Below are 10,473 nucleotides of genomic sequence, written 5' to 3'. Positions count from 1 at the left end.
TCAAAATTAAATAAAAAAATCATTTTTCGTTTTGTTTATTTAATGTTTAATAATACTTTAGTTTTATTTATTTTCATATTTGTATTTATTTTTTCAGTACATTAAATAAAAATAAAATTATATATATAGATATTAATATTTTATTTTATTTTTCAAATATATATTAAGAAATATCAAAACATAAAAAATAAAGAAAATAGAAAATAATAAATTAATAAAAAATTATAATTTAGAAAACATAAACTTTAAATAAAATTAAAAATAGTTAAAACAGAATTAATATATTTATAATATAAAGTTTAAGTATTTTAAATTTAATTTATTTCTTAAGTATTTTTAATATATATTTAAAAAGTAAAATTTTATATATATATATATATATATATTAATTTTTTTATACATTATATAAACAAATTATATATATATTTGGAAAGTCGATTTGTGTAATATATTTGTAATTTCAAAAGTCACTGGTAATATATTTTAACTTCCGGAAGTCGATTTTCGATAATATATTTTTATTTTTGAAAGTTAATTTATAATAATATATTTTAACGTCTGATAGTTGATTTCTTGATAATATATTTTAATTGTTGGAAGTTGACTTTCAATAATATATTTTTACTTCCGGAAATTAATTTCCGATAATATATTTTAGGCTTAAATACCTTTTTAGTCCTCATTTTCATAGTGTTTGTTGCGGTTGGTCCTCATTTTGACAAAATGTTTAAAATAGTCCTCATTTTTACCGAATGTTTAAAATGGTCATCATTTTCGCAATTCGTGTTTTATTTGGTCCTTTTCTGTAACGTCGTTTAAATCATTAACAGAGCATTGTACAGGTGGCACGGTTTGTATTAGGATATGTTACGTGTACTGTACAGGTGTGGTAATTAGATATTTGGAGATAAATAAGTGAGCTAGGGTTTTGGTAAGGAATGTTTGGGCAGTTGGTGAGTTTTGGCAATCTTGTTCCTCCATTCCCAATTGGTGTTGCTGCAATCTTCTTCTTCCTGCAATCCCATTATATAGGTATGTTACGGTCCCGATTTTCTTCCTTTACCTTTGATTGTAATTGTTGGAGGCAACCGTGTTGTATTACTTCGTGCACTGTTGGTGGTTCAACGAGAAATGGATTAACCCCGATTTGTAGCTGTGGAGAGATGGCAGCTTTGAGGATGGCAAGAACTCCAAAGAATATTGGTAGAAGATTTTGGATACATTCTGTTTTTATTTTTGTGTTAATAATAAATTAGTTTTAATTTTTGGTTTAGTGATTTACAGAGTGGTGGTTCCAATAATGTGGGCTGCAACTTTTTCAAATGGTGGTGTTGATGAAAAGGATGTCATCATCATGACACAAATGAGGCAGATTAATGATTTGGAGAAGTCATTGAAGGTTGCTGAGAAGAGGCTTCAATTAGTAATATGGTTCACTTGTGTTATTGTATTATTCGTACTATTATTGTGTGTAAATCTTTTAAAGTCCAATATGTTTTGTACTATTGTTAAATGAAGAAGTGAATTAGTTTGATTATGTTGATATTAGTCCCAATATGTTCAAAATGACATGTTAATCTGAGCATTGAAGTAAGTGATATTGATCTAAGCTAGGGAAAAATTAAATTGATCTAAGTCTGGAAAAAGTTAAATTCATAACATTAATTCATCCTTATCAAAATACACTACATCAATGTTTGACAAAAGTGAAATTGAACGAAGTTTAAGAAAAGTCAAAATGCAGTTCATCAATAATGAATTTTACATCAGAAATTCCAAAAAACAACTAAGACCTCCTTTGCTGATTTGTGTGTTATCCTTTCTCAACGATTACAACCAGAGGTAAAGGAAGAAGATTGGGACCGTAACATACCTATATAATGGGATTGCAGGAAGAAGAAGATTGCAGCAACACCAATTGGGAATGGAGGAACCAGATTGCCACACCTGTAAAGTACACGTAACACACCCTAATACAGACTGTGCCACTTGTATAAGTCTTTGTTAATGATTTAAACGGCGTTACAAAAAGGTACCAAATAAAACACGAATTACGCAAATGAGGATCATTTTAAACATTCGGTAAAAATGAGGACCATTTTAAACATTCTATCAAAATGAGGACCATCCGCAACAAACACTACGAAAATGAGAACCCAAAAGGTATTTAAGCCTATATTTTAACTTTCAGAAATTAACTTCCATTTGAGAGTTTGATGTCCGTAACTTTGATTACATGGTCAAAAGATATTTGGGAGATTTAAAAAAGAATTTTGAAGATGTAGAAAGAAAGACCCACACATATTCGCATAATCGTCGCAACATTGTTGTCGCCACTTGAGGTGAATACAGTAAACCCTAAATTTCATCGCTTTTGTTTTCTTTTATACTCTCACCGCTGAAATGCGAGCTCATTTGGGAATTATAGCGTTTTAATGACAGCTCCAGAGCAAACTCTAAATATTAATAACTGCACAACAAGTGAAGGCTGGACGGTTGTTTTACCCCGTCGCAGCAAACAAAAAAAGAAAAACTACCAAATCTGGAGTTTTAGAGGAAAAACAAGAGCCATGGACTTTGACAGATTCTGTGACTAATCCAAGCAAAGAAGCAACTTTGGTGCAGAAAATGGAAAATTGTATAAATAAAATTGATAAATCTGAATTCTATCACACTTTCAAGGATCGAATTCAAACATCAGTTGCTGATTACTTCAACAGGGTTTTGGGCTCAGAGTTAAAGATGCAAATGGTAATTTATGGTATTGGCAGCATTCAATTGTATGAGTCTGTTGGGTTTTACCGGTTTATCAATATTGTTAAGTTTATTTTTTTTCTGTTTTTAGAACTCTCTATATAAGCCTTGTATACCTAATCTTTTCATAACACTGAATATATCAGATTTTTCTTTTCCTTCTCTCTGTCTCTCTTGCTATCAAAAGGATAGCAGTCATGAATTCCCAATATGGTATCAGGAGCATTTGCTTCCGCTAAGACAGGTCTCGCTCTTGGTTCTCTTCTCTTTTCATTTCAAAATCCTTTTGTTTTCTTCTTGCTTTCTTGATGGCGTCAGGGGATACCGCTACCACGGATACAAATGAATCTCAGAATCCTTCAAGTTCTTTTTACTTGCATCCTGGTGAAAATCCAGGGGCAACGTTGATCAACATTCAACTTGATGGGGCCAACTACCATGCTTGGAGTCGTGCCATGAAACGTCCCTTGATTTCCAAGAACAAACACAAGTTTCTCGATGGTAGTGTCAAAACTCCAAAACAAGGAACTGCCCTCCATGACGCCTGGGAACGATGCAACATGATGGTAATACCATGGTTGAAGCGCGCCATGAATGCCCAGATCGCTCAAAGCGTCATGTACATCGAAAACGCGAAAGACTTGTGGGACGATCTTCGCGAACGTTTTTCGAAGGGGGACCATTTCAGGATCTCTGATCTCCTTCAAGAACTACACTCAACCAAACAGGGAGAAAGATCTGTCACAGATTTCTTCATAGATCTAAAAGCGTTGTGGGAGGAACTTGAATCTCTCAGACCAATGTTGGGCTGCACCTGCAAGGTTAAGTGTGAATGTGATTTCATTAAAACGGTTATCAAGCACAAAGAATCTGAGTACATCATGTGTTTCTTGAAAGGTCTCAATGATGTTTATGGTACTGTGAAGACCCAAATTTTGTTGATGGAACCTTTACCAGGTATGAATCGTCTTTTCTCTCTTGTTATGCAACAAGAACGACAACTTGTTGGACATACCATAGAAGCCAGTAAAATCTTGATGAGTGCAACCACCACTGAGGATCAAAGAACCTCCAAAAGTAATAATGAGAATTGGAAGGGACAAGGACGGGGCAAGAACAAAAATTAGAATAATGGCAAACAATGCAGCTACTGCCACAAATTATACCACACCGTAGATGAGTGCTATGCAAAGCACGATTATCCTCCCTTGGTACAAGACCAAAGGTGAGAAGGTTGTTAACAACACTATTACTGAGAAGGAAGAAACCGTGATTAAACAGCAAGACCAACAAATAAGAAAGGAAAGTAATTTTTTCTCAGATGCACAGATGCATCAAATCATGAAGTTGATTCAAGAAGTTAAAGGCGACGTTTCACATAAGGTTAGCAATCTCGTGATTGATTCCACTGGTGAGAAAGCATCTGATGGTAAGAACAGAAATAATACATGAATTTTAGATACAGGGGCAACAGATCATGTTACCTATAATGCTTCTAATTTTGTGGTTTTTAGAAAGATAAAACCCACATGCATTAAACTACCGAATGGATCACATATATTTGCACATTATGATGGCACTGTGAAACTTTTTGAGAATTTTTTCCTGCATAATGTGTTTTTTGTACCTGAATTTTCTTTTAATCTTATCTCTGTGCAAAAGATTGTTAAATACCACAACTGGAAGCTAATTTTTTCCTCTGAGTTGTGTCAGATCCAAGATGTGTGTTCTTTGAAGATGATTGGAGAAGCTAGGCTCCAAGAAGGGTTATACATACTAAAACTGTCAGAAGCAGCAAGAATTGTGAACTCCTTTTCCAACATTAGTGAGGCACGAAGTGACAGCTCAAAAAGTCAAGACGATGGAATATGGCACAAAAGGCTGGGGCATCCGTCAAATAAAGTTTTACATCTTATCAGTAAACGTTTTTCTTGTATTGTGTTTAGTGAAACCAAACCTTGTGATGTTTGTCATTTCTCTAGACAAACTAGGCTTTGTTTTAATAATAGTAGTTCATATTCTGAACATATTTTTGATTTGATACATGTTGACATTTGGGGGCCTTACGGCACCACCTCTATACATGGGCATAGATTCTTTTTGACTATAGTAGATGATCACAGTAGGTTCTGTTGGATATTTCTAATGAAAACAAAAGTTGAAACTAGAGATGCTTTAACTAAGTTTATTATCATGGTTAACACTCAATTTCACAAGAAAATTAAAGCCATACGTTCTGATAATGGAAGTAAATTCATATGTAAAGACTTGTATGATAATTTTGGTATAATTCATCAAACTAGCTGCATAGAAACTCCCCAAGAAAACTCTATTGTACAAAGAAAACATAGACATATTCTGGAAGTTTGTAGAAGTCTCACTTTTCAATGCAATATTCCCATGGTTTTCTGGTCCTATGCTATTATGCAGTCTGTTTTCCTGATAAATCGTTTGCCTACTAAAATTCTGAAAGGAAAAACCCCTTATGAGTTAGTCTATTAAACCACACCCAATTTTGATGATATTAAAATTTTTGGATCCTTGTGTTTTGCCTCTAGCTTACAAAGAAATAGATCTAAATTCGACACTAGAACTAGGAAATGTGTGTTCTTAGGCTATCAAAATGGCACTAAAGGATATGTTATGTTGGACATTAAGAGTAGGGAGATTTTTGTTTCTAGAGATGTTAGTTTCTATGAAAAAGTGTTTCCTTATGCCAATCAAATTGATCCTGTTTACAAGAAAATGAAGCATATCAGATATCTGAATTTAATCACTTTTTTGAACCTATCAATTACAACACTAATAATACTCAAACTGAACAAGTTCAGCCCTGCACTAAATCTCAAATTCAAAACATCACTGATCCTTTGAGACGTTCCACTCGAAATAGAAGAACTCCCACTTTTTTACAAGATTATCACTGCCAACTTAGCTCTCATATAAAGAGTAATGACACTAATGTTCTTTATCCTTTATCTTCTTGTCTTAATTACAGTAGACTTTCTCCTTCACACATGAAATATATTCTTGTTGTATCCATCAACAAAGAGCCATACTCTTACAATGAAGCTGTTGTTTTTCCTGAATGGAGGAAGGCCATGACAGAAGAAATTAAAGCCCTTGAACAGAATAAGACTTAGGAAGTTGTTGATCCTCCACAAGGCAAAAAACCCATAGGATGTAGATGGGTCTATAAGATAAAATACAAGGCAAGTGGTGAAGTGGAACATTACAAAGCAAGACTTGTAGCCAAGGGCTACACTCAACTAGAGGGCATCGATTATTTGGATACTTTTTCCCCTATAGCAAAATTGACCACCATCAGATTTCTCCTTGCTATTTCCTCCGCACAAAATTGGCATTTGAAGCAGCTGGACGTGAACAACGCTTTCCTTCATGGAGAGCTAGATGAAGAAGTTTATATGCTTCCTCCACCAGGGTGTACTGGTATAAAGGATGGGTAGGTTTGGAGACTGAAAAAGTCCCTATATGGCTTGAAGCAAGCCAGCAGGCAATGGTTTGCCAAACTTTCATATCACTTTAAAACTTGTGGTTTTTCACAATCTGCATATGACCATTCCTTGTTTACAAAGATATTCAAAACTAACATCACTATTCTATTAGTCTACGTTGATGATATTATACTTGCAGGAAATCATCTCCCTAACATTGAGCAGATCATGCAATCCTTAGATGACACCTTCAAGGTAAAGAATTTGGGAAATCTGAAGTATTTCCTCGGGTTGGAGATTGCTAGATCAAGAGAGGGAATACATGTTTCCCAAAGGAAATATGCCTTGGACATCTTGTCTGACAGTGGTCTTCTTGCCTCAAAAACATGTGCTACCCCTATTACTAAAGACATTAAAAATATGTTTGAAGATGGAACTCCTCTTAAGGACATCACTCCATATCAAAGGTTGATAGGACGTCTTCTTTACCTTACGAACACCAGACCCGACATCGGATACGCGGTACAGTTTCTGAGTCAATTCATTCAAGCTCCCACAGAAGAACACCTCACAGCTGCCAACTGTGTGCTTCGATACATTAAGACAGCACCTGGACAGGGTCTCTTCTTTCCCAGCAACTCAAACCTACAAATAAAGGGGTTCTGTGATTCTGACTGGGCAACTTGCCCCAACTCACGACGATCCACAACTGGATTTTGCGTCTTCCTTGGGTCATCCTTAATAAGCTGGAAATAAAAAAAACAGTCCACTGTCTCACGGTCTTCATCAAAAGCAGAGTATAGGGCCCTTGCCACTCTCACTTGTGAGATACAATGGCTGAAATACCTGATGGATGAGCTAAGGATTAAAACCAAGGAACCAGCTGTGGTTTACTGCGACAACCAATCAGCAGTCACATTACTTTGAATCCCATCTTCCACGAATGAACGAAACATATAGAAATAGATTGTCACGTCGTCCGTGAGAAGGTTCAAGCCAAGCTTTTTCAGCTCCTTCCGATAACCTCCACACATCAAGCAGCAGATGTCTTTGTAAAGCCTCTTGATCTTGGCATCTTCAAAACTGTTGTATCTAAGCTCGGACTTATTGATATTCACTCATGAGCTTATGGGGGCGTGTTGGGTTTTACCGATTTATCAATATTGTTAAGTTTCTGTTTTTTCTGTTTATAGAACTCTCTATATAAGCCTTGTATACCTAATCTTTTCATAACACTGAATATATCAGATTTTTCTTTTCCTTCTCTTTGTCTCTCTGGCTATCAAAAGGATAGCAGTCATGAATTCCCAATAGAGCCCCCTAGGCTGCAACTTAGCCTTGCAATATTGTTGAGAAGAGATTTCAGTTGGATTGGAATCATAGAGGTGTTTGATCCTATTATTTCTGCAACTGAGTCTCAAGTTTTGGAATCTCTTGGTTGTGTTGTAATGTCCATAAACAAGCACGGGAGAAGGGAGGCACTAAAGCTCACAATGTTCTTCATGGCTCACTGTGAGGCAGAGTTATATAACAACCTATTGCAAGCAAATTTGAAACTGAATCTCTTGAAAAATATGGTATTATTTGGGAACAACTTTGAAACATATAGTAGCATGTGTCATTATGCAAAAACTCATCTATTCTTAATTCAGTGGGGGCATATTTTGGCTGCTCGAGGATTCACACATGAATTTAGAATCCAAACAGTTTCAGATGATTATTATAATGTATTCCATGATTCTAGTTGGCATTTTTTCAGTCCAAGCCTTGAGACGGAGTTGCAATTTATCAACTCTTGATAGAGGCAAACATTAATATATTTGAAGGTAATTTTTGTTGTGCATCATTTAAGCATATTATTGATCTAGTGTAAAAACTACTAGGGTATATTATCATTTAGGTTGTGTTCGTATGACAGGAAGGATCAGAAAAAGAAGGAAAAGAAGAGATTAGGTTGTGTTCTTATGATAGGAAGGATTAGAAAAAGAAGGAGAGGAAGAGATGAGAAGGATTAGATGGTGAAGTTGATGTTCTTCTTTTTAAGAGATTAGGAGGTGATTTTAGAATAGATTAAAGAATGAAAATCATGAAAGTTTGTGAATGAATTGAGTGATGTGATATATTAAAAAAAAAAATTAACAAATAAAAAAATGAGATTATCAAAATATCCTTAATGTTAAAAATAATATAAAATATTATATATATTATATAGAATAATTTATTTAATTTTTATTGATTGTGTGAAATAATAAAAAATATATTTATAAAAAAATTAAATAATAAAATTTATTTGATATGAAATTAAATTTGACATTTATCAAATTTAATGTTTATATAAGAAATAATTTATTTAGTTATATATATATATATATATATATATATATATATATATATATATATATATATAACTAAATAAATTATTTTTTATGTAAACATTAATTTGATATGAATATATTTTTTAATTTGATTATATTTGTTAATGACATAGATAACGTTTCTTAATAAATTTTTTTTCTTTACTTCAAATTTTATAGAATTATATATTGTTTATATATTTTTAACTTTTAAATTTTTAGATGTTTATTAATAATAAAATTTTTATTAATAAATTAAAACTAAAATTACATAGATTTATTTGTTAAAAAATTAAAATTGGTAAATATTAATAAATTAAGTTATCTAAAATTTTAAAATAAATAATATTTTTACATGGTACGTAAAAAAACATATCAAAATTGAAAGACTAGAATAAATTAAAATAATTTTTTTTATTATTTCATTAAATGATTAACAAATAATTGAAAACAAAATTTTATTAAAATTTTATTAATAATAAATATAATGAGGATAAGTGATAATTTCTTATTCATTATCTTTTAATCTCTTCAACAATAGTGGGATGAAAAACAAGGTGGTCACCTCATCGAAACTTGGAGAAAATATCTAGAGGTGCCAAATTAGATTTTTTATATATAATTTTCTTAATTAAAAAAATTTATTTCTTTTACTTAAACCATGCAATTCAAAATTTTCAATTTTTAATCTTCCTAATTTATTGAATTCACATAAATGAGCATTTTATTTTTTATTTCAATTGAAGACTATTCAACTAATTTATTATATGTAGTTAAAAATACAAAATATCAATATTTTATAATGTTGGGTTATACTAATTTGAGAAAATATAATTAGGGTTCATGCCAATTTCATACAAAAAATTTCTAAAATCATAGTTAGGGTTCATACTAATTTGGGAGAAATATCGTAATTGAAGGATCATAAATCTAATATACATAAATCATATTAGGATACTTATTCATGAGATCATGTGAGTATGCATTATTTATTCTCTATGTTCTCCAATTTATTTTTTCTAATATGTCTTTCTTTTATTTCACACTTTATGATGACTTATTGTGGAAAAATCTTATAACCAGATATAGAACCTTAATCTCTTTAATCCAATTATTAATCCATTAAATTAATTTTTATTTTACTTTTGAAACACTAAAAATAATATATATAAACATATAAGATAAAATTAAAAGTTTGGGAGAGCTATGACTCCCCTTAATCCCAACGAAGGTTCCCCGATGGTCACCCTCTATGCCTTCCTCTCTAATCCTCTTAAACAGTAGATCCACTCAAAATAACAAGGCTCTTTCTTTGTTTAGGGTATATTTAAAGCAAAAGTATATTGTTAATAAATAATTTTTTTAAATAAAAGCAGCCCATTATCACAATCCCTATTTTATTAGGAAGTCTTAGACTCTTAGATTCAATTATGTGATTGATCACACAGACCAAACCATTTTTCCTAATTATACGTTCTCAGAACCTTTGGGTGGATCTTCTATCTCTATTGAAGTAAATCCTCCATTGTCCCCTAAATCCTTTATCGTCTTTATCTCTGAATCCCGAAACCCCAATCACTAATAATAGGGAATCATCTCCCTCTTTGATTTTTTTTGTCCTTTTTGCACATGTCTGAACCTATCATTTCATCTTTACCTTATTGTTCAACTCAACCTAGCCAACATCCGTCCTTACTTGCTCTTTACAAATGCTATCTCCTTCCTCTACAGTAGTGCAATAACAAAAGCTTTGTTCAATGCAGTTTTGTGAATGATTTTCTCTTTTATGTTTTTGTAGTCTTTTGTTTGTCCCCTTCTGTTGTCTTACATTGTGTTTGTTTTAAGGAGAGCAAATTTGTGAGAAAAGAAATTAGCCAGTCTGGAGTGTTCGTTTTAAGGGATTGTGTGCA

At 32.4% G+C, this 10,473-nt stretch overlaps 1 pseudogene; it reads left to right on the top strand.

Annotated features, from left to right (window-relative positions):
* The first annotated feature begins 2,435 nt into the window (after positions 1 to 2,435).
* On the top strand, positions 2,436 to 8,008 carry LOC114181784 (protein SENSITIVITY TO RED LIGHT REDUCED 1-like; annotated as a pseudogene).
* Positions 8,009 to 10,473: the final 2,465 nt, after the last annotated feature.

This window comes from Vigna unguiculata, chromosome 4 (assembly GCF_037176805.1).
Source record: "Vigna unguiculata cultivar grain cowpea cultivar isolate G323 ecotype 2 chromosome 4, ASM3717680v1, whole genome shotgun sequence".
Lineage (NCBI taxonomy): Eukaryota > Viridiplantae > Streptophyta > Magnoliopsida > Fabales > Fabaceae > Vigna > Vigna unguiculata.
This window is presented reverse-complemented; position numbering and strand designations above follow the sequence as displayed.